This window comes from Phocoena sinus, chromosome 9 (assembly GCF_008692025.1).
Source record: "Phocoena sinus isolate mPhoSin1 chromosome 9, mPhoSin1.pri, whole genome shotgun sequence".
Taxonomy (NCBI): Eukaryota; Metazoa; Chordata; class Mammalia; order Artiodactyla; family Phocoenidae; genus Phocoena; species Phocoena sinus.
The window spans coordinates 75,706,313-75,729,684 of NC_045771.1; the positions used below are offsets into that span (position 1 = coordinate 75,706,313).

The following is a 23,372-nucleotide window of genomic DNA, read 5'->3' on the forward strand; positions in this document are numbered from 1 at the left end:
GTTTGGGTGTGGAGATGGAGAGGGAGATACAGACAGAGATAGAGAAGAGGACAGGAGACCTCTACGTAAATCATCTTGAAAGGGACTTAGAAGCCAGCTGAGAGAAAGATAGATGGATAGATAAATAGATACATGTTATCTATTTCTATTATAGATATATCTATTTCTATTTTATAGAAAGCGGTGTTTTTTTAAAAGAAAAAAAATAGAAAGCAGTGGGGGGAGGGGGCTGGGCTTGGAACAGGGTGGCCAGGGCAGGTGCCATTGGAGTTGACCAGGGCAGATTCCCAAGGCCTGGCCAAGCCACAAGCAAGTATGATCATGAGTGACCAGGTCCCAGGTCTTCAACAGCAAACCCCGGAGAAGACCAGGGCTAGAAATAGTCCCATTACAGTGGTCACTGTCCAAGCAAAGGCCAGCTGCAATGCAGAAGATCCATCTGTGTCATCTGCCTCCCTTCCTGGGCCATAAGCACCTCCCCACATGCATTCGCCAGGAGCCATGGAGAGAAGGGAAGGGGAGCAGAAACCAGAAAGACGGGGCCTTTCTACAAAAATAGACTCAACATTCCCCCTAAAAGCCTGTTTAAATGATTGAATCTGAGTAAATTTACTTGACTCGACTAAAATGTAAAGCCCCCTTGGCACCTCGAGCCCTGTCTAGCAGAACACAGGCTCGTAAGGGAATGCAGATCAGCAATGGAAAAAAATCTAGACTGACTCTGCTCTCGACTGAGCATTTGTGATGCTGCTGCCCGCCACTCGAAGGCTACTTTGGGAAGGAGAGGAGAGAGGACACAGGATGAACAGCAAGAGAAGCTAAAAGGATCTGTTGCTTTCCTTTAAGATGGTACGGTCATGGTTGCACAGATGTTTAGTCACAGCAACGGGTAGGAAGGAAACACATGTTTAAGTACATCGCTGGAGAGACCAAGAGGATTATGCACTGTTCCATTACCATTTTTCTAAAGCTTAAAGCATGATTTAGGAGAAGCTGTCTGTGGCATTGCTGCATTCAGTTACCCAGCACAGATTTGGATGGGCCTGGCAGCAATCTCCAGGCTTCCAAATGTGGGTCATAAATATGTGTTAATCAGAAAGGACATTGCAGTCAAGTGGCTTCACATATTTATCATCATTCGTACGAAAGGCATGTATTAGCAACCTCCTACCTGAGGTTCAGGCAGCCTGGAATTTATATGCAGAAATTAAGCAGTCATAATTTCTACCTCTTGAAACTTAAACTTGGCAATGTTGATTTGAACAATCCCATAAGTATACAACTACACAAAGCTCATCTGCAATTATTCTCTGTCCCATACTGTCTTCCAAAGTGGCTGTACCATGTTGCATTCCCACCAGCAACGCCTGAGAGCTCCTATTGTTCTACATCCTCACTACCATTTGGTGTTGTCAGTATTTTGGAATTCAGCTATTCTAATAGATATATAATGGTACCTCATTGCTGTTTTAATTTGCAATTCCCTAGTGATATAAAACAGGGAGCATCTTTTCATATGTCATCCCGTCATTTTTGCTGTATTCTATTCATTGGAAGAAATTCAACAGGTCCAGTCCACACTCAAGGGGAGGCAATTATACAAGGGCATGAAGAGCAGGAGGATGCGGCCATTGGGGACGATCTCAGAGGCTGCCCAACATAATTTGATTCAGAAAAGAATGGAGGAGAGGAATTTGAGACAAATAAAGACAGTGCTTTTGAGGAGTCTTTTTCAAGAGAAAAAGAAATGAAGGGTTAGTTGCAGAAGAATATGGAGTTAAAGGATGTTTTTATGTATTTGTTTTACAACTAGATCATGCTTATCAATAAAGGTGATATATTTGATATATTGAACATAAATACGAAATAGAAATGTATTTTATACCTTTATTCCTATATTTCCTAGAAGTCTTGTGAACAACAAGGCTCAGGTCTGTAGGCAACACCCCTGAGAGGGCATTTTTTTTTTTAACTTTTTATTCTATATTGGAGTACAATTGATTAACAATGTTGTGTTGGTTTCAGGTGCACAGCAAAGTGATTCAGTTATACATATACATGTATCTATTCTTTTTCAAATTCTTTTCCCATTTAGGTTGTTATGTAATATTGAACAGAGTTCCCTGTGCTGTACAGTAGATCCTTGTTGGCTATTCATTTTAAATATGGCAGTGAGTACATGGCAATCGAGAGGGCATTGTTTTAATAGTCTGTTTTGTACCGATGTAAGGGGTCAGAAACAAGCACACCTGTATCCCAGTGCTTCCAGGATGCTTACCTGTACACCCTCTGATTGCTAAAATCAGCCACATTTCAGCCATCACCCACTTCTATTTAGGCAAATGAAACCAATAGGCCTCCGCAAGAGCAGACATTCTCTCTTGGCTTGAAAACAAGCCTACAGCTGCTTGGAAAAGGCAGGCTGCTGGGCAGAGACCTGCATGTGGCAAATGGCCCAACGACGCCAATTAAAATGTTACCCAACTGGAACTGCCGTTTAAATCATAAATGATGTCTGCAGTTGCTTTATCTCCTGACTCTACAATGACACAATAAAATGCGCACTAAACACAGAGACAAAAGAAAATGGATGGGCCCATTAATCTGTGAGAGTGAATGTCCCAGCTGTGTGTGTGATGTTAGTCCATTGAGAACAAATGAGTCTTAGGACCTCCTGGGAATAAGGGTTGGGGGAGGGTGACAAATAACGTGCTTTCTTCCCTTTCCACCTTCAGAACCAACTCAAGATAAGATACAGAAGGGAAATGAAGGTGTTAGCTTTACTACTGACAAGATAGTGACTTCAGAGCTGAGTCTGCTCTACTCCCTTTCCCCGTCTGGACCGTGGGTCACCACTACCTTATACTGATCCTGGGCAGCGAGGGAAGAAAAAGAACACGAATCTTTGCAGCTCACAGCCTTCTGATGGACTGGCTCTTCTTTGAGAAAGATGAGCCATTGGATATCACCTGACGTAACATACGTGCGGGCCAAAAATTTTAAATGAGTAAAATGCATGACCATGTTATTGCAGGGTTAGTAAGAAATACTATCTTTTATTCAGTTTGGACTATTGAAAAAGCACAAAGTTTAAGGGAGTGACACTTAATGTTCCCGAGTGACTATACGCTGAACCAAGAAAACCCTCAGTGGATTCCAAATGGTCACTTCTTACCCCCGTCTCCCCCTCCCATCAGAGAACATTAGAATCTTGAAAACAGGAAACAGGTGGAGGACAGATGCCAACAAGCCTACCCCGGTTTGCATGCTCTCCAAATTCATGTTAGAACAGGATTTTATTGAAATGCCTTCCTCTGCTGGAAGGGAATGAGGAAAGGGTGGACAGAAGCTCAGGGCATTATCCCACAGATGTTCCTCCACAAAGAGACATGGCATGGGGAGCCGGGGTCGGGGGTGAGGCCTCCCCTCTAGCAGCAGCAAAACTAGCCAGAGAAGTGCCCAACACCTCCCGGGGGCTCGGGATGCCTGTTCTACAAGTAGTTCATCGCGTGTGTGAAAGGCAGGCCAAATACACACCAAGAAAGGAAATACAGCAGGTTTTATCAATTACTGACAGTGCACCAAGCTCTAGGCCATGTACCGGGAATACAGGGATAAATTCATACTCAAGGTGACCCAAAAAAGCTACATTCTGGGATAAGACCCCACCACTATCATCACTATGAGCCTTGAAGAGTTTTATAGTATGAATATTCAACTACTGCAGGGGCTCAGTGGCAAATCTCTTTCCCTGGAGTCATTTCCCACTTACCTGAATATGTTCCAGGCACTATGCTGAATTCAGAGGACCCAGGAAACTGGGAAAGCAAGTCTGCATGGAGCTTACATTCCATGATCAAGACAAGTCTGCTTTTGGAGAACACCCTAAGGTGGGCTCTACTCCACCAGAAGCTCTGTATGATCTAAAAGTCCCTCTACTCTATGATCCTTCTTTAACTCTCTTGGCTTCTATATTGTGAAGCCAACTTCCTGCTAGTAATGCTAGACTCAGCCTAGGTATACCCCTCCTCCAGGAAGCCTTCCCTGATCCCCTTAGCAGGCTGGGCTTCGTGGCTTTGTGCTAGGCCCTTGGCACGTTGCATAGGCTTTTATCACTTTATGTTTCTTGAGGGCAGGGGCAGTTTCTCATTCAACTTCGCAGCACGGATCACAGTGCCTACCGCTGAGTGGGCACTCAGTAAATATTTGTTGCCCTATACAGTCCCTCCAACCAAAAGTGCTCTCAAGTGCTCCAGTACCTAGCAAGCCTCAAATCTCAAAATTCCAGGGAAGGATTAAGGATAAAACCAAATATAAAAGCAAGGCTTGGGGTTTCCCTGGTAGCACAGTGGTTAGGAATCTGCCTGCCAATGCAAGGGGCACAGGTTCGAGCCCTGGTCTGGGAAGATCCCACCTGCTGTGGAGCAACGAAGTCCATGCGCCACAACTACTAAGCCTGCCCTCTAGAGCCCACGAGTCACAATTACTGAAGCCCGCGCGCCTAGAGCCCGAGCTCTGCAACAAGAGAAGCCACCGCAGTGAGAAGACCGCGCAAGGCAACGAAGAGTAGCCCCCGCGCCCCGCAACTAGAGAAAGCCCACCCCACGTGCAACAACGAAGACCCGACGCAGCCAAAAATAAATAAATTCATTTAAAAAAATAGTTTTTTTAAAAACAGCAAGGCTGGGGACTTCTAATGGCTTGCAGACCCCCCTGGGGGAGAACATGGGATACTTGAGGTGGGGAAAGGGGAGACGGGCATAAATATCTAACATTATTAGGGTGCCAGGAGCTCCGTCGAACCTGCCGCGAGGTAAACGGACACCACACTTAGGAAGGGCTCTGAGGCGAAATTTCGGTCGGTCGGCCCGAGGCCCGAGCTAGGGGAGACCCGGGCGGCCGCCGCCGCCTGCCCCGCTTGCCCCAGGCCGCCGGCAGGGGACGCGCGAGGGCCTCCGCGAGCCGCTGGCGGGGCGGGTGCTGGGCCTGGTGCTGGGCCGGGTCCCGAGCCGGGCGGGGCGCTGGGGCAACTTTTTGGTTGGCTGCCGCTGGGTGCTGACCGCCCAGGCCCCTCTTAAACTGGGTCTCTCCCTTCCCCTCCCTTTTCGGCCTCGGCGCACGACTCGGTAAGTGGTTTCCAACCAGCTCGACGTTAGAGCCCGCCACGTGGCCTGGGGGTCTCTCCAGTGGCACTTACCGGGCGCGCGCGCCCCTCCTGTCCCCGGGCCCGCTCCGTCGGGGCGGAGCTCGGCACCCCCTCGGGAGAGGCCTCCCAGCCCCCAGGGGAGCTCCTATGAGGGCCCCTCTGGGGCGGGGACGTCCTCAGTGTGCCGGGGACCCTTCCTCCCCGGGAATGACCCTCCTGGCGCCTAAAGACCCCCTTTTCCTCCCAAGGACCGAGGCGCCCGGCACCTTACAGTCTGTACCTGTGACCCCGACGCCCAAGGGATCCAGGCCACAGGGAGCTTTAAGCTCCTTTGCAATGAAAAAAGAAAACAACAAACAAACAAAACTTCGAGAATGAAACTGACCCAGGACGGAGGCGCAGAGCCCGGGACGGTGTCCGTGTTCTAGGCGCACGCGGGGCCCCCGGTGGCTCTGACGACCCCGGAACGGCCAGTTTAGGAAGCGGGTTAAGATCACGCGCCTGAAACACTTTTAAGCTTCAGAGCGGAGCAGTGTTAATTCCGGTGTTGGCGAGAAACGGAGGGAATTTCGCCCACACAGACTCCCCTGCCACAAGTGCCTTCCAGTTGCCACTTCTCCCGGCGGTTGGGCTCTTTAAAAGGTCTGGCGTTGAGTCTTGCGGAAGCGGTTAACTACTGTGAGCCTTAATGAGGGAGCAATTTTCTCCCCCAACTTTTCAGGACTGACAGTGCGTTATGCAGCATGGGACCCTCTTCCAACATTTTCAGGCTGTGAGGCTCATCATGGTTGTCTGTCCTGGGAAAAAGTCGGCACCGTTGGGGTTTTGTGTCCGCCAAGATAAACAGGAAAGGTTGCCCTAGAGAAAGTTTGTCTGAAAAAAGAGTTTCTAAGTTTCGGTGTGGCTCTCTTCGGCATCAGTGGGCATTTTTACTGTGTTTTACTGCTATACGTTCCTATAGAAAGGATTACTCTCTAAATTCCATAAAATTTGTAGAGATCTAAATTTAGAGTTGAGTGAATGAAATGAAGGAATCGTTCTAGGTATCATTGGTACCGCTTAGTAATCTTCTCTTGAAACGTGAGGCTTGTGGGGTGTTTTACATATTTGCCTCAGTGGTGAAAGACCCTTTTACTGATCAGAAAATAACTAATTTTACTAATTAGGAAACCAAATGGGACATCAATTTTATCCTGCTTTTAAAGAGGAAACAAGGAGCAGCGTTGCAAACTGTCCTAGGCACCCCCTTTCCAGCCATATATATGGGGTGGGAGCACACAGTTTTCCCTGCCCCGACTACCTGGATCTCTGGTGAATGGCACTACCACAGAGAGAAATGCAGTGCTCGGGCTTTGTTTTACAATTGGTTTAGATGTTGGGGATTCCTGCTGAGCCAAATGGTTGCCTCTGGGAGAGGGACATGGGCTGAGAGAGCCAGGCAGCAGGTCAAGGAAGCAGCAGCCTGAGCCAGTGTCTGTTTAAGGACTGGAAACTGAGCAAGTGCTGAGGACTGTTGTACACTCCCTGGGCTCTGCCTCTGGGTAAGCAAGTCTCAGGCTTCCTTTGGTTTTTTTTAATGTTAAAGTTTATTTCCCTCTTTCCTAGGTAAATACTGTTGCTAGTAATGTTTATTTTTTCCAAATTGATAATGTTCCATGCAACTGTAACAGGGAGATTAGAAGGTTGGTGACTGCTGGCTTTCTGTAAAATGGATTCCCAGAGTATTGGCACTTAGTTCACTACTTAATTTTACTCCTGGCTGGAAATTACAGGAGATTCCCAGTGTCAGGAAGTTTGGAGAATGTAGCTGTTTTAAAGGAACTCTACTTAAAGGTAGCTTTTTATTCATCAAAGGTAGCTGGTAGGTAGCCCAATAAAAGACTCTTTACCAAACACACACATATACACACACACAAAACCATAAAAAGTTAGCATATGATATTCTTAACATTGTTTTTCTCAATTTCCTACCAGGCTCAGTCCAGTTCAAGACGCTGGCAAACAGGTATGGACCAAATGGAAAGAATTTGGCTTGAGTTAATAAATACGAATAGAATTCTTGGCCAAGGATGAGAACTCTAATCTGATTGGATATCCTGCTCTGATGGGTTAAAGGATTTACCTGAGGCCAACTTGATAGGTAGAAATTTATTAAGTACAATCACACCCCTCCCCACCTTTAAAAAGTATGTTTTAAATAAAATGGTGGGGGGGGGGGCTCTAGTAAATAGGTAATACTTTATTATGCCCAGAAAAATGTTGTTGTGGGGGGGGGGGATTTTTAAGTGATTGGCATCTAATCTTTCAAGATGTTTATCTTTGGCAATGGTGGCCATTTTGAGTTAGAATCTTCCAGAGGCAGAGGGTGAATTGCTAGCATTAGTAAAATAGGATTTTGAGTTGAAAAAAATTGTTTTTCATTTTTATGTCAGAACATTACTATACCTGTGTTGACAATGTGTAGTACATTGGGGAATTCATTTTCCTTAACCTGCACTGCTTTTGTGAACATAGTCTAGACACTGTATTTTCTTAATAGCATCTTATTTAGTAATTGCTGCTCTCATTACCTACTGTGATACTTCTCTTACAGGGCTGCTGCTTGAAAGCTTTTCAAGGAGACGAGGTGTATTTGAACATGTGACAATTGATATATACAGAGTACAGGTTTTCGCTTACTGTCCCTTTCATGGTGGTAGCAGGGGAGGACTTTTGAAAAGGTGCCAAATATCTGCAAGAACATATATCTGCCCCATAGAGAATTTCTGTAGAATTTAACTCCATTTAAACTATTTAAAATCATTTTTCTGCCAGCCAGCCCCAGCCTGCAGCTCAACCTAGTAACTAGACTAGCTATTCTATCAATACAGCTATCTTAAGAAAACTGTCAGCTGCTTGAATTTACAAAGGTTAGTTCTAAATCCCCCACTTTTGACTATTCAAAACATTGTATGTTTCAAAGTATCCTTTTAAAAACTTGTTTTTTAGTGCTTACAGTTTTTCCTATAATAGATTATTATAGATTATTTTGATGATTAAGTTTGACCCCTTTGACAGATCAGTGGATTCCTAAGGATCAGGGAGGAGTTTGTTGCATAGGGTTTGGTCGGGGGTGGGTGTTGAAGAACTCTGCGCTTTGATTATGGTGCTGTTTGCCTTTGTCAAATTTTGGAGTGAGTTTTACTGAATGTAAATTCAACTTCAATAAACATGGCTTTAAAAACTTACCCTTTCTGGCATCTTAATGACATTTCCAATGAAATCTGTGGGAAGACAGTCTTAGGTCAGTAACTGAATGATTTACTGAGATTAGAGTGGCAAAAACATCAAAATTACCTTGGGGTCATGTAAGTGACTCGTGCACAAGTAAATACTCAAGAAACAATCTGTATATCCTCACCTATCAAGGGTGTACAGGTTCTCTTTATGGATGGTTCAGGCAACAGCACATACTCATTGTCTTAACAGCTGCATCTTCAATCCCATTTGGCAGGGTGTGAGCGGTCTGGTACTTTTCTCTGCATCTCTTGACAATGTATACTAGTGGCGACATGGTAGCAGAAAATGAAGTGAGAAAATTGTTACCCAACAAAATTTAGAATGGCTTTGGCCGATACTGGCTAAAACAGGGAATTAAGTGAGAGAATTAGGGAGTAAGTGAGGTTCTGGGTGCTGAGTAATTGGGTTTGGGTTAATCTCAAAGCTTGAAGCATAAGTCACATGGATTACTTTTTCTCTGGGGATATTCAAGGGTGTTTTTGAAAAGGGATGGGGACTTCCCTGGTGGTCCAGTGGTTGAGGCTCTGAGCTTCCACTGCAGGGGACACTGGTTCGATCCCTGGTTGGGGAAGTTCCACATACTGCGCAGTGTGGCCAGAAAAAAAAAAATTAAAGCAATAAACAGTTAAATAAGATGTTATTTCCTTAAAAAAAAAAAAAAAAGAACGATGGGCCACCCTTGGGCCATCTTGCCTGTAGGATGAAGCAGTGCCTTCAGATGCCTCCTTGTGCTTCCAGGTGTGGTACCTAACCTGCTCCACCTCCCCCCAACTCCCTTCCCTGTACCGTGGCAATACAGAGTTATCTAGCACCTTGATTAAGTACAGCCCAGGGTCACCAAAGTGAGTTGCAGCCAGTTCCAGGGCTGCAGTCAACTTGCCCTCCTTGGCATAGCACATGCCTGCATGTTGAGAAGAGCTAAAGCAAGAGTGAAAAGATGGCCAGCATGACTATTAAAATTACCAGGCCATTCTTTTGTGCTGAGGTGCAAAAGAGGAGAAGTGAAGCAAATCTGGAGCTGAATGAAATGTTTTCAGAGGATTTATTAGTTCCAAGGGAGGAGTTATGGTCATGAAGAGAATCTTTATGACTATAAAAGAAAATGTGATTGGAATATAATTCTATTCAATGGTCATGGTTTCACTGAAAATGTCAAATCTTATGTAAGAGCTCTAGTCACTAACCTCCCCAGATGTGACTTGCCTGGTATTGGCAGTAGTGCCATCACTATGTCAGTTCAGGTAGATTGAGTCATATAATTAGATTCAAGAATGTGCATACTCCGTTTTTAAAGACAAGTAGTTTTTGTTTCTTTTTTTTTTTTTTTTTTTTTGCGCTATGCGGGCCTCTCACTGCTGTGGCCTCTCCCGTTGCGGAGCACAGGCTCCGGACGCGCAGGCTCAGCAGCCATGGGTCACGGGCCAGCCACTCCGCGGCATGTGGGATCTTCCCGGACTGGGGCACGAACCCGCGTCCCCTGCATCGGCAGGCGGACTCTCAACCACTGCGCCACCAGGGAAGCCCAGTTTTTGTTTCTTAAAAGCAAGCAGGTCTTGGGACTTCCCTGCTGGTGCAGGGACACCCAGGTTCGATCCCTGGTCAGGGAATTAGATCCCACATGCATACTGCAACTAAGAGTTCACATGCCACAACTAAGACCCTGTGCAATTAAATAAATAAATATTTTTTTTTAAAAAAAACAGGTCTTTATAGTTCAAGTGAATATTCCAAACTAAGGTATGTATTTTTTTTTTAGGTTCCACAAACAAATGTTTATATAATTTGGTAAATATCTACTATGTTTCCCTTGTGTGTTAAGTCCTGTGATGGATGATTCCTGCCTTTATGGAACTTACACGGTGTGGTTTATCTGTGACACTTTGTAAGATGAAGCTGGTTAGAATGTGCCTCCCTCAACTTCTCTTTTAAGGAATAACTTCACTCAGTATCTGAGTCAATATCTGAAAGATTCAATTGTTAGGACAAACTATAAAGAGACTATTATATCTATGTATACCCCCACCACATTCCCAGAATGATTTGGGGTGGCTTATAAACAAATGGCAAACAGTACAATAATTAGAGGAGGGAATAAAAGCGCAGCAAGAACAGAGCAGGGTATAAAACCAAACCATTAGACCTCATGCTTTAGGCTCCCGCCAGTTTGGCTCTGAGCTTCCTAGGAGCCAGAGGAAATCCGGTTGGCAAATTTGTCATTTGGCACTTGAATATAAATTTTAAATGGACAAGGTGGAGGGGGCAGGGTCATTTACATTCTAGGCTCCCTGGAACCCAAGTGAGAAGATGCTTTTTCTCCCTCATGATCTGAAGTACCTTGAAGGAAGAAGGTGTCCAGGTAACGAAACAGGGGGATCTAGAGATAGTAAAGACTGAGGCATTTGACCAGGGTAGTAAGGTCAGTCAACCAGTGACCCCTCTGAGCCAAGGTCAGAGATAACACCTCAAGAGGAAAGCCATGTTGAGAACAAATAAACAGCCAGAGATGTGTATGAAAGGCTTATTTTAATTTTGTACTCATAAGGATTGCCTTTCCAAAATTTACCTTGTGTTCATAAACTGAAAAGTTCTGATTCTGATATTTTGTTATAAAATTGTGACTTATCTGGGACTATGCAACCATGGCTAGAAAGCCCCCTGCTTGAGTTTGTCTGTACGGCAAGGGCCAATTATCTTGAGGTACCCTCCCCAGTTGCCATCTGCATTTCCAGAACAGCTGCACATCAATCTGTTTCAGAGGTAAACAGACAAAATCCAGTCAGTTCAGGTTGATGTATGTCACCATGATTTGTTTCTGGAAAACAGATCAGAATGTTGTAGTTGATGGAATGATTTTCCAGTTGGACAAATGCTCTGGCATGTTACCCCCACTACCCGGCAGAAGAGAGCCCATTGTATCATTTATAGGCTTCCTATAGTGGAGAAATATGTGGAACTTTGGGAATCATCACAGATGATTCCCAAACTGTACTCCAGTACAGTAGCCACTAGCCACATGTGGCTATTGAGCGCTTGAAATGTATCTAGCGCAAACTGACATGCTGAGGTGTAAGAAACAGCAGCTTTGGAAGAATTAATATTTTTTAAAGATGCATCTACAATCATTTGTATTATTTTTTAGATTCCACAGATATAGAAAACAAAACTTGTGGTTACCAAAGGGGAGAAGGAAGTGGGAAGGGACAAATTAAGGGTATGGGATTCACAGATACAAGTTGCTATATGTAAAATAGATAAGCAACAAAGATATACTGTATAGCACAGGAAATTATACCCATTATCTTATAGTAACCTAGAGTGGAATAAAATCTGCAAAAATACCGAGTCACTATGTTATACACCTGGACCTAACACAATACTATAAATCAACTATACTTCAATAAAAAAGAATGTAAAATCTCAGTTTTATATTGATTACAAGTTAAATGATAATATTTTAGAAATATTAAAATTATATAAATTGATTTGCATTATATTTCTGTTGGGTAGTACTGGTCTAAAACACGAAATATTCATGGAAACATGGAGATAGTCATTCCACGATCCAATATAAACATGTTGCTGTCCTACTATACAAGGCCTGGAGGAAAAGCAAGAGTAAAATTTGTGCTTAAAATGCAGAATTTACAGGTAAGCAGCTAATTTTTCAAGGGCAGGAGGTGCAGGTGTAGGGAGCCAGTGGTACTTAGAAGACTTGACATAAATTCTACATAGAAGACTTGACGTAAATTCTACACTCAAGCCGCTAGCACTTCTGGAGGTTTTAAATAAAAGACTTCGGGATGGATTTATTAAACACTTGTTCTGAGACTCGCCTGTGCAAGTACTTGTGTGTTCATTGGTATAATCAAGGGCCAGGAGACGTGATGTGCTACCTCCTCAAAATACAGCCTCCTTAGTGAAGAATTCATGTGAGGAACAGTTCTGGTTTCCTGACCTAGTTGGGTGTGTGTGTGTGTGTGTGTGTAGTAACGTAGCCTTTCAGATTTTTTCTTGGAAAAGGAAAGATTGGGGGAGGTGGCACCATAAGTAGTACCAGAACTTATATACAGCACAATTTTTTTCAAAGTACCTTATGTTAAGCAAAATGTTCACAAAATTCTCTCCTTCCCTTGTTTTCACTCAACTCAGCTCTAAGAAGCATGTCTGTGTAAAATTCCCTTTTGTAATTTCCTTACTATGAATGACTTTTGGTCATTTTTGTCTTTTAACAATAGGTGGATTTTTTCCTTTAGGTTTCACATTTCCTTTAAGCAGTGGTTCTTAAGAGGGGGTATGGGGGGAGGAGTATTTTACCCTCCCTGGGGACATTGGGTAATGTCTGAAGACACCTTTGATTCTCACAAGTGTGTGGTTGGGGGCTGCTCCCTCCATCTAGTGGGTAGAGACCAGAGATGCTGCAGAGTGTCCTACAATGCACAGGACAGCCTCGACACCAAAGGAGTATCTAATCCAAAATGTCAACAGCGCCGAGCTTGAGAAACCCTGTCTTAGAAAATCATTCCCAACAGCACCAACCTGCTACGGTGGTACTGAGTGTGCTACAGGCTATTCCCCAAATGTGACTCCCCCACGACCCCCAGAAAGGTTCTCTGTACTTTGAGGCCTGAGGAGCCTTCATTGCTAGCCTCATTGTTCTCACTGCTAAGTGAATTTCTATTCCCACAGCATTTACAAAGAAGCAATTCATTATTTAAAGCAAAGAGCTATATGGGTTTTCTAGGCTCCCCAGAAGATTGTTTTAGTGTTGATTGATTGCTTCTAAGCAGCCAGAAACTCAAATTTTACTCATCACAAACTAGTGGTTTTCTTAATCAGAGATGGTCAAACTGGATGTCTTGGCTTGATTGCTGAGACGAAGCCTGCCCAAGTCAGCTGAGGGATCCTCAGATCCATGGCCTGACGCTAGACCCCAGAAACCACCCAAAGGTTGTTACCATGATTGAATTCAACAGATAGCTTCAGTCCTCGTGAGGGGCACACAGCCCATCAAAAGGACGTTCACAAACCAGCTGTAGAACAAAAACCCAAGGAACTGAGACCAAACGTCACTGACCGTGATCTAACTCTAATTTTAATACTGACCAGAAGATCCTGCCTAATTTTAGAACCCAAAGAACAATAAAAACCTGAAAACGTTGAATTGTGTTGGCAAAATTAAAACAAGCCCCTTCAAGTTGTCTGGAGTGGAATCTGAGTTGTTAATGGGCACGCCACGAGTCAGACCCCAGTCAAACTCTGGCTAGTAGCCATCGCCCCAAAGATGCACTTAAAGCAGTTGATGCTATTGCCAAAGGTGATGGTGACATAATTGCTCTCAAATGTAGCAGTGGAACAAGATAAGCACCCAGTAGCAACTCGGGGAAATCACCGGAAACAGTGAGATGGGGCCAGTGTTAGTAAGGCTCTGAGTGGTCAGAGGCGCTGCCTACCTCTCAGGTTGAAGTGCTCTTCTTCACTGTCTTCTGAGCATGGGCATTTGTAACCTTACACTTCCTTGCGTTAAAAAAATACAGCACAAACAGGATGGAGGTGAAGACCAGCATACCGAACACGCTGCGGGGCCGGCGTGGCCAGGACGAAGTGGATGAGGTCCGTGAGGTAGTTCAGGGAACACTGCACACCGTTCACAGCCCCTCGCTCTGTTTCCAGAATGTTCTCCTGAAGAAGCTGGGTCACAGTGAGGTCAAAGGACCAAAGACCTACAGGGCAGCAGTGTGGGGGGAGAAGAAATGGAAAGAGATATCAGAGACCTCGGGGAGGATTCTGGCTCTTGCACTGACTGGCACGGTCACGCTGGGTAAATGAAGCTTTCGGTGGCTCAGTTTCTCAGCCGTGAAATGGGACTCTTTAGATCCCATCTCACTGGAGGATTACATCAGACGGTCCTGTGAAGTGGGCAGCATCATGCCTGGCACGGTCAATAAGTTGTGGTAGTATAAATTGTATTTTTGAATCACCATCGCCACCATTATCACTAGGTAGCGATATAACTTCATTTTAGATGTATCTATTTATGTCTCCATTCCACTCCAAAAATAGTTCGGACAGAGAGCAAAGTCTTGAGCTTCACATCCTGCTCCAGTTCCACGTGTTTCCTCTTCCCTCCTGATCTGGCAGAGGAGGAATGAGCTTCCTCTCCCCTCCCCCACCTTTAACCACATTAAGAGGCTACATTTGATTACACTTCAGAAGCAGCCTCAGGACCTGCCATACAGGCACCACATAAGTCAGAAACCAGGTGGCAATGCTGTCCTTGAGGGCCAGTCCCGGGCTCTTGTGCCTGCTCCCAGCTTCTGCCTATAGTTGGTTTCCTTCTGGACTCTCCCTGAGATCCAGCGCTGGCCCTGCAGAGGCCTCTCGTTTGCCTCTGTCCTGATCTCTGGACTGAGCTCTGAACTCAAGAATTATTTGGGTTGAATATGCCATGTCCTCCAGTGTCTGCCTTTGCAGAGCGTTGGCCAGGCCTTCTGTCCTCCTAGGCTGCCCTTGTCACCCTGCAGTAGCCCGCACCTGGGACCCTGGCCCAGGCTCCCCACTCTTCTCGGCCGTCCCAACCACCCGGCATGGCCTCGAAGCCTCAGGGTTTGGTCTGCCAAAGGACTCTGACCTGGAGCTCACCTATAAAACCCACACGCCTGGCCCCTAACAAGCAGTGCGGACGGGTCAGAGGTATTTATAAAACGCTGCAGCTATACAACATGCAGCTCTGGAAGTGAGGGCTGATTCTGCACTGACAGAATTATTGGTAAATTGAGGGCATACGGAGTCGCAGTTCTTAGATTTTCAAAAGCAAAGTGACTTGGTAATACGTCAAATCCTGCTGTAGCCAGAGTTCTGTAACTTCCTTTCCACTAAGAATGGAAACAAGTATATACTGAGCCAATGTCTCGGGTGAGCTCTGTGTCTGGGGATCCGTGGTAGACAGCAAGGTGGTCACAGGCCATTGGTCCTGGTGAGACACACGTCATCACGGCCACCAGGCCTGACCATGCTAACCACACTAACACAGGGACGACACTATATCTTTGGGGGCACTGGTACTTTTTATCGGGTGCAGTTTTGACCACACCACCAACCCTGGAGTGATTTGTAATTCTGCTGGGAATAAATGTGAATGGCATTTGCTGGCAGTGGGTGTGCGGGATTCAGTCAGCCTCCGTTTCACTCGGCATTGTGGTTCTCGATCTCACTGTCCACATCACACTCCACGCTCACACAACAACGCTCGTGAAAGCACCACAATCACAGCCAAGATATAAAAATGATGATGACTGAAGATGAGAGTTAATATTCATTTTTAACAAATAGCTCCAATACCTGTGCCTTTGATCCTCTCCTTCCACCACCCGCCACGACACTCTCTCTGATGGGTAGGTACTATCATTACTATCCCGTCTTACAGACAAGGAAACAGGGACACAGGGAGCTTAGGTAACGTGTGAACATCATGGGCAGCCTGGCTCCACATCCTGAGCTATCTCCCTTGTGAGTGTCAAAGGTGTTGTGGTGTGTCTGGCATCCTTATCAAGGGTCAGCAAAAAGAACTGCTATTGCCATAGAGAAAAGCCCGAAGTTTCTCTCGTACTGAATGTTTCTCCAGACTGTAGGCATTGCCAATGAGATTTCACGTTCTCTAAATGTGATGTTTCCTTTGTGTCAGGAAGAGCCAGTTGGACTTCTTTTTTTTTCCCCCCCCTTAGAACTAGTTTATTATCATAATACTATGTGAATTGTGTAAATCTTAAATGGCCAACCTGCTCTCTGTCGTTCATGCAATTAAAGGCTGGGAAGTACAAGCCAAATAGCCTAATAAAAGATAATTCACCTGTCAGGTCCTTCACTTAAAATATTTTAGAGGTTGGGTCATCTCCAGATGAAAGAACAGGTTTCTAAATCAGCTATTTGGAATTAGGAACAGTTCCTTTCTCATACATGCACATTACATCAGAGGAAAGAGGTTCCCAAGCTAGTCTGTTGTTTTATAACCGCTGGAATTAGACTGACAAAACTCTCATTTCTCCTCTCCCAATATTCTCAAGATTCTGTGGACCAAGGGCTTCTGGGTCTCCTTGATAGAAAGCAGAAAGGTATCCCCAAATCCCATGCCCCCACCCCGCTGTGGGCCCAAGGGTGAGAAGGGGAAGCTCTGAGCCCCAGGAGGGCAGGGACCTTGCAGGAGCCCAACACCTGGAGTTGGGGCTGAGGTTCACAGCAGAGACAGGCAGGGAGATGCTGAACGAAGGGGGAAGAAGACGGTTCAGCCTTTGATCCTCTCCTTCCACCACCCGCCACGACACTCTCAGCTCCCTCATTTTTGCTCTGGGGATGGGGGATCCCCTGGCTCTGAGCTGTGGCCTTGAGGTTGGACTGAGGGGAGGGAGCAGGGCTTGGGCAAAGAAATGATGCTCCTGGGTGGAAACCGGATCACAGGGAGTCCGTGTCTAAGAGCAAGGCCCAGACTCTTCCCAGACTGGGCATCTGCAGGTCGAATCACTCGGGGCCAACATGCTGTTAATCCCCATCAGTGTTGATACCCAATATGTTGCTGCTGAATTCATCAGGCATAAAATGACCAAAACAATTTTTTAAACACCCTAACCAAATCATATATGTCCTCACTGCCAGGTATGAATGACATTTGGTTGGTGGCAGAGTTCCAAGACCAAGTTCTCAGGGGAGACAAGCTTGCAGATGTTCAGAGTCAGGCACCCTGTCTCTGGGAAAGGATTTCCCTCCCCTTCCCCAGGCAGCTAAGGAAAGCTCTGGCGCCACCAAGCTGTCTTCTTTCCCCTCTCCCCATCCCACTTCCGCGGGGAAAGGACCCAGGTCAAAATACTCCTTCAATGTGGATGCCATTTGTAGCATTTACATGCTTGACTCCTGGAAATAACTATTTTCACTTCCCCAGATCTCCACATCTCCACATTTCGGCTTTTGCACAACTTCCCATCCCGCCTAGAGCACTCTTTCCTCTTCATGTCACCTGCCGAGCTTGCCCTTCAGGGATCTCTTAATTGTGCCTCCTCCTGGAAAGGCTTCCCGGGCTCCCAAGACCAGATTTGGTATCCCTCCTATGTGTCTCCAATCCTCTGTCCTTCTCTAACATAGCTCCTGTCACTTTGTGTTGTTGGCCATTGCTATTTGCTCACTCTTTGGTCTCCCATCCAAACTGTACACTCAGTGGGGCTAAGACCTTGTCTGATTAAACCACTCATGTATCCCCAGTGTCTAGGACAGTTCTTGTCACATAGTGGGTTCTTAGTGAATGAATGATGAAGACTGACAATGACACAGTGGTGAGACCATGAAATGCTTCTACGATTACTTAGCAATATCACAGGCTGCAGAATCCTGTGCCACACATGACCCACCGCTCACAATTCCTGCCAGGATCACACCCAAGAAGAGCAAGGTGATGGAGATGTAAGGGAAGTCCCAGAATTGCTCTTGCAAGAACCCAGACTAAGGCAAACAGTAAATTCAGGAAGGTGGATGTTGACAGGAGAGGGAAGACACGGGAGAGAGTGAAAGACAAAATTGCACATGCTTGAGATGTGGTAATGAACTCTTGGAAAGAGTGGTGGATATTTCCTCTGGTTATTTTTCTGAAGAAGCAGATATTCATGAAAAGGAAATGACAAATACCTTTCCATCTTCCAGGACAGAATAGGCAATGATTGCAAACAGATTTTTAAAGTACATAACAAGTTGTAAGAAGTATTTAGCACAAATTAAGACAAACTCCAAAAAGGACTAGAAGAGCCAAATAAGGCCATGAAGGAAGGAGAGAGGGTCAGGTAGGCTAAATCCACTCTGGCCCAAGAACTGTGGGAAGGGTGAATTTGGTTATAGAAAAGAATTTATTGCCATAGCAGGGTTTTTTTTGTAAAGATAACAATGACAATGAAAAAAACAGCCAACATTGCCTTAAGTTCTACTCTATGCAGAAGGAAATAGGGTTTTATGTAGACTATCTTATCTAATCGCTTCCCTGCCATCAGTTCTGTTATTTTTATCCTTACTTTACAGATAGCGAGACACAGCGAGTTTGAATAAATTAGCCACACATGGTCACACAACTAAAAGTGATAGATGGGAAGATATAGCTCGCCCTATCTATCTGTCTATTTACCTATCTATCCATCCATCCATCACTTAAATATGTATATCTGTTTACCTATCTCTATAAATACTTATATTTTATCCATACAGTGAGATCTGGTGAGCTTTAATTGCAAAACAACTTGAGAGAAAATATAATTATAAGAAGTCCAGGACCTGCACAGCAGGGGGAAAGGCATCACAGCCTGAGGGGGGCCTCGGAGTGTGGAGTTCCGGAGTCTGGACAGTCGGAAAAAGAAGCCTACCCATCTTTCCTCAAGAAACTATACCAAACTGAATTAGAATTTCCTCTTCTTAATTCCAACTATCCAAAGTGATAATCTCACTTGTCCAGTTTAAGTCAGGTGTCAATACCAGGCTTACTCAATCACGCCTGACAGGAGACCATCAAGAAGGAGGATTTTTCTTGTCACTTAAGAGCACAATTTGGGGACCATGGATCAAGAATGTGGGAATAATGGGAAGCTATCTAAACTGGCCAAATTGGAAAAATCAACCCTAGCTTTCAGTTCAGTATTAGACATCACAACTGCAAGACCCTCATCTCTATCTGTTTTTAGGATTCTTGAGTTTATTGATTGAGATAAAAATATGATTTCATTTTCATTTGTCTTAAACTTAGCTTTTGTTTGAAACTGACTTTACCAACTCAACTTCTGTGCTTACCTGAAATGTCTGTGATTTGCAACTTAGTTTCACATAATCAACAATAAAGCAAAATTGCTTAAAGATACAATTTTTGAAAAATTATTAGTCGACTGGCTGTATTTTTTCCATGACTGTTCTCCCATTTGGTACTGTATTACATTTCTCTTTAAAATTCTTATGCTTAAAATAAAGTAATAGGTAAAAATAACCATAAATAAAGTGATCATCCATTTTTAGAGATATACCAATCCAAAAAAAAAAGAATTCCAGAAAGAGAAACTGAGGTCAGAAGCAATGCCTGGGCTGTGTTGCCCAGGCAGATGGGCAACATTGTCCATAGGCAGGTATAGCTCTTATCTTGAGAGAATGGGGTCATATTTACTGGCAGGTTTACTTTTCTGTCATCCTCATCCTGATGATAAGCAATTTCTGATTTAAAAAACACCGCTGATAGCAGGGATGGCCAATTTATCTATTGTCTTGACCAAAAAAAGCCCATATTCCCTGACATAGTTGTCTCTCTAGCTTAGCGTCCTTAGGAAAGAGACTTATGATAAAATAGGAAGGAGTATGCCCTAAGGACCATGGAATAGGTTTTGCAGGCTGTAAACTGCACGGTCCCCAGGGAGTGCTGCTCAGAGTGGAAACTCACTTAATGGAGCCCCTGGAGTTGTGTAGTGTACAATCTGTGTAACTGTACACGGCAGACCCCCCTGCTTCCACCAATGACACCAACCATATGAACTGAATAATAAGTGGCACTATTGGAGCCTTCTCACTTCTCACTGTTTGAGGCACATTTGCAGACAGAATATTAAGATTATAGTTAGACACAAGCTCTGAAAAGAAGAAATGAAGCATTGACATAAAGGAGGGGAAAAAAAAAAAGCAGGAGCTGTCTCTGAGTTTGCATTGCCTTGAATGTTCACAGCCTCCTGTCGCCTTTCTAGGAAGTGCCCCCGTTTGTCGCTGGGGTTTTACAGCCAATTGGGGAACTAGTTGAAAAACCCTGAATAGAAATAGAAACTCTACAAGAAGTGAAACCAAGCTCCATCCAAGAATGAAACCACAACCGATCACATGAGATGCCCATGTCATCACCTGGCCCATGAACAGGGGAGCAGATATATTGATGATCTGGTCCAGCCGCCAGACAGCTGCATTCATCCCTGTAAGTGACAGGACGGAAACACTGCAACTCAGTGCATGAGTCTCTCCTCCTGGTGAATTTAATGTCGTGTATTTGCTAGATTTGTGAGCCCGCACTGGGTGAATGGCAGTGAAAACAGGAAAGATCCCTTTTAGTCTGACTCTAGATTAATCATAGGATTTTCAACCTGGAAAAGACCTCTGAGATCAGTTCTGTTGGAATTTGAACAATTAACCAATGAGTACACTGAGGGCTAGAGAGATTAGGTAACTTGGAGTTATTCCAACTCCTGTCTCAGCACTCTTTCTATCACATCCCACTGTCCGAACAACAACAGTATTAATAGCCATTATTATGACTAACACGTTGACAGGGCAGAGAGGGAAAAAACAGGGGACAAAGGATAGAAATAGTTGAATACTCTTTGCCACACGCATAGTTCTAAGCCTTCTACACATATTCATCTCACTCAATCCTCGCAACAACTCTAAGGGGTCCGTAGTATCTCCCTTTTACAAATTAAGAAACTGAGACATAAAGAAGTGAAATTAATTAAGGTCACAGGGAAGGTAAATGGTGGAGCTCAGATTCAAACCTAGGCAGTCTGACCCTAAAGCTTATTCTCTTAACTATTCCACCATCATTAAAGAACATATTTACAAGATGATTTTTAAAATTAGAATAAACCTCAGATCTGAATCTGTGCTTTATTTTAGATTTCTTTAAAATTAATTAACAGCAAGCAGGAAGATTTTCTTTTACCCAGAGACAGGACACTTTCAACACCATGTCACCTGGCTTGTACCCACATAGCTGTTTTATTTTGGGTGTTGTTATTTAAGCCACAGTACATCCAAATAAGTGTAGTTTAGAAGAAAACATGATTATAAGGGGCTTCTACACTTTGTAAGGAGTATATTTTAATAGACTCCTCTGTAATAGCTTCCTTTATCTTGGCTATCAACTCTCATGAACGTTTTCTAGCCAAGAGTACCAACTGCACAAATATAGGGTAAGACAAGATCTCCTGCTTTAGTTTGGCAATTTGAATATCTCACAGTGAAAATGATCCAAGTTTTATAAATGGAAGAAAAAATTAAAAGATGCCAGATTCTTCCATTTAGCTCCATTATTGAAAAAAATGATTCTACCTCTCATTACTAGTGATTAGGTGATAATCAAGTCACACTTGGGGATGAATTTTCTGGAGAAAGTAGAAGCTTATCACAGACAAAAATTAAGAAATCTTTTAATTCACTTATTTTTCAAATCTAAAATGACCAAAGAACCTCTGTAATATATTCAGAGGGATTTCTCTCCCGAAAGTATGGTCTATATATCCTTTTGATAATAACAGTCTCATCCATTTCTTACATGCTTCCCATGTGCAGACATAATCCTTCCCAAAAATGAGCTGGCGGCAAGGTGGGGGGTTGTCCTAATTTCTCTCATTCTACAGATGAGGAAAGTAAAGTCTAGAGAAGTTAAGTAACTTGCAGCTGGTAAGAGCCATGGCTGGTTTTAGCTGCATTCAAATGCAGGTCTCTTTGACTCCAAATACCTTCTATTAAAGGCTACTTTCCTGCCTTTCTCGGAGCGCTAATTGTCTCATCAACTCTGTTCACTAAATCAGGCCTACCTCTCAGCAGATTAGAGAACCTGTGATGCCCTGTTATATCCACAGCTCACCAGCCAGCTGGCCTCTGTTGTCACCTGTGAGGCTTACAATCCAGTCCTTCTGAATGGTGTTGGTCAGTGCTGTGCTGGCCAGGTTCGCCAGGGCTGCCAGGGTGATCACAGCTGTGAAGCAGACCACTGAAGGAAGGAGGGTAAACGGAGTTTGGAACCCAGGGATAGACTTTCTCAGCCCATTGTAATACATACAGTTACTTACCTGACAGTTTGAAGAGCATCTAAATGAACCCAAAGACTTTTGAGAGAAAGAGGTTCAATGCAGGTTTGAAGCCAAATGTTGTTGTATTTATTCTCAGCGTTTTCTTCCCACCCCAGTAGCACCAGATCCGGTGCTAATTTGTACCTTGCAGACAGAGACTGCTGTTCTATTGCCTTCATGACTGTGAGATTTAGACTCTGATTAACAAATTAGGGGTAAGGAGAGCACTGGTGAAAGATTAGCCAGATCCCAGATCAGTGAGCAGGGCCATCCAGAGATGACTCACTGAAGGGCATTCTGGTCTTGCCTGTGACATTCACTCTCACAGCACAGGGGGGAGATGGCAGACACTCACAGTGAACCAGCCTTGCCATACTTGCTCCAGGTCCCTTCTGTATGAGAACACAAGCATCAGGACCGCACAGCCGGTGGTGATAGAGGCATTCTGAGTGAAGAGCAAGACATGACCAACTGCAAAGGGAAACAATATTTATTCTTGGTTTTAAGAGACAGGTTACAATTACATCATCATTTAATGCAGAGTAACTGCAGTTGACCAAACCCCTGTGCCAACCAGGGTTATCATTCCCATCAGCAATCATAGGCTAAGTAGGAAGCAAAGAGCAGGCTTGTGTGCTCACTAAAGGCAAAGCCTTTACAACCAGAAGAAGAAGAAGAAAAAAAAGCTGGGTTTTGCAAGCAAATGAAAGCATGCTTTGAGAGTAAGACGATATGAAAAGCAGGATATTAGATAAATCAAAGCACTTACGTTTTTCTACTGATATATCACACTCTTCTTTAATTTGTGACTGAAGTTATCAATATGGCCTAAGGACCAACAGTCCAGATTTTAAATAAGTTAGCCTTTTCAGTGCTGTGCTTTCAGAGAATGCCTTGCCCAACCTCCTAGGTGAAATGAAAACAATCAGGCTGACTGGTAATCAAAAGACTTGGAAAAACTTAGGAAATCCTACATTCTTCTTGGGTAAAGGAAGGTTAAAGAGATATTAGAGGGAAAAGCTAAAAATGGATTGACATTTGAACAAATAAGTCTCCAGATAGTAATTCCCAGTTTAGACAGATTACTTGGTATAAAGGTTATCTTTTACACA

The 23,372-nt window shown here is 44.2% G+C and overlaps 1 protein-coding gene, 1 long non-coding RNA gene and 1 other non-coding gene across 13 annotated transcripts in view; 2 read left to right on the forward strand and 1 right to left on the reverse strand.

Annotated features, from left to right (window-relative positions):
- Window positions 1-23,372, reverse strand: part of FAM126A (family with sequence similarity 126 member A) — a 179,816-nt gene that overhangs the window by 23,005 nt on the left and 133,439 nt on the right. For 10 of the 11 annotated variants that reach the window (XR_004351501.1, XR_004351502.1, XR_004351500.1 and 7 more), the window contains 5 exons: window positions 23,030-23,166; window positions 22,616-22,731; window positions 13,992-14,145; window positions 8,547-8,686; window positions 8,375-8,409 (listed from right to left, as the gene is read on the reverse strand). The gene's annotated coding sequence lies outside the window, so the exon portion shown is untranslated. Of the gene's footprint in view, window positions 1-8,374; window positions 8,410-8,546; window positions 8,687-10,281; window positions 10,387-13,991; window positions 14,146-22,615; window positions 22,732-23,029; window positions 23,167-23,372 lie in introns of all 11 variants that reach the window. The other variant, XR_004351503.1, reaches the window with a different exon arrangement.
- On the forward strand, window positions 6,019-8,371 carry LOC116759615. Its single transcript, XR_004351505.1, has 2 exons — window positions 6,019-7,151; window positions 7,740-8,371. It is a non-coding gene; the product is annotated as an uncharacterized LOC116759615 (long non-coding RNA).
- Window positions 7,207-7,277, forward strand: LOC116759908. Its single transcript, XR_004351575.1, has one exon. It is a non-coding gene; the product is annotated as a small nucleolar RNA SNORD93 (small nucleolar RNA).